Source organism: Centruroides sculpturatus, unplaced genomic scaffold (assembly GCF_000671375.1).
Source record: "Centruroides sculpturatus isolate CEXI.00-Female unplaced genomic scaffold, Cexi_2.0 scaffold388, whole genome shotgun sequence".
NCBI lineage: Eukaryota > Metazoa > Arthropoda > Arachnida > Scorpiones > Buthidae > Centruroides > Centruroides sculpturatus.
The window spans coordinates 222,459-224,183 of NW_019384674.1; positions in this window are offsets into that span (position 1 = coordinate 222,459).

Genomic DNA, 1,725 nt, shown 5'->3' on the forward strand with positions numbered 1-1,725 from the left:
ACTCCTAACATTTCCCAAAACACAATTTACATATAAGTTTTCCATACTTCAGAAATTAATTCAGTATAACAAGTACAACGTACTGTACATGGTATTGAATATATTACATTCATTATGTTATATTTATCTCCTACTTTATTTTTTATTACAGGCATAGTTTCTTGTATTCTTTTTTTGTAATTTTTCATAATTTGGTACAAGCTTTATGTTTATTTTATTAAAATCCTTATTTATTTGTTCAAAAAAGCCCTCGGATATAAGGAAATGCTCTATATTTTATATCTGTATTTTGTTTATTTTGCTGTACTCTACTGTTAGTTTTACTTTCCCATTGTTTAAGTATTCTCTCTCTGAATATTCGTTTAATTTAAATTTTATTTTTAATTCATTGATATATATATTTTTTCTTTTTTGCAATGTGTATCTCTAACACTCTCCAACGTCTATTTTAAGTTAAGGTAATCTATATCAACGAGATGTCTTTGTATCTCACTTTCTATTTTTTCTTCATTATTTATATTTTCCTTATCCTGTTCTGTAAAACTCCTTCTTGGTACATCTAAAAAGAGTTAATATGTAAATATAGATAAAAGATTCTCGTCCTTATGTAAATGAGATTACACAGAGCCTTGCCATATCGACGTCCAGAATATGCTCTAAGTGACGTCCAACGTAATGGTGTTTGTGTTTTTTTTAAAAGACAAATTTAAAATAACCTATAATCTAAAAGATAGCCAGGAAATAAATGGTACGTTGTACTTGTTATAACGAATTAATTTCTGAAGTACGGAAAACTTATATTTGTGAAAAGCTTGGGTTTCGCCGCCCATGCAACAAGCACCTTCTCCAGCTCGTGGTTTCAATAATCCTAACAATAGTCCCCAATGTATATGATTTATGACGTTGATATTCTCTGCGTATGCCTGTAGAAAGTTGCTATCTAACTCCAGTAACGAAAGACTAGTAATTGTTGATACTGTACGATTCTCCCTTAAATATATCAATATTTTATAATGATATACTCAAAATTTACAATAAATTTTCTTTAAAAATTGTTATTGTATTTGAATTAAACACGTTTTTGACCTTACATTATAAATATTATTTCTATAAGAACTCTTCCGATTATCTTAATGATAAGAATTTATTTACGTAGAAAGTTGACAGATTAAATGAACGTCTGTATAAAAGTCTACATAGAAACCATAATATATACAATATATGAACATCACTATTTCATTTCCTCTAGATTTAAAGTTTTCTAAAATAGTAAGTATTATATATTATTAAGTATAGTATTATATATTTATTCTAATTTTATTTATTATTTTNGAGTCACTCAGAGCGGTAAGCTACCACCTTTATTATTTTATAAATTTATATAATCTACGTTACCTTATATAAAAGTACAATTAATAATTAATAAGTTTATTAATTATTATTTTTTAAATCATAAAATAGTCATAATTTTATTTTGGTAAATTTTAAATTACAATTAATAAACATAAAATTTCTAAATATAATTTTTAAGATACTTCCATAAGTTCATTGAACTTTGTGAAGCGTATATGAAGGTTCACTTTGACCTCAAAATAACAAGTTCATTACACTAAAATCGGTATAAGAATAATAATTATTTTGGTGTAACTTTAATAAAATTTAAATATTTAATATATTTACATCATATAATTATTATATTTAAATTTTTATTTTAGTTAAGAAGTC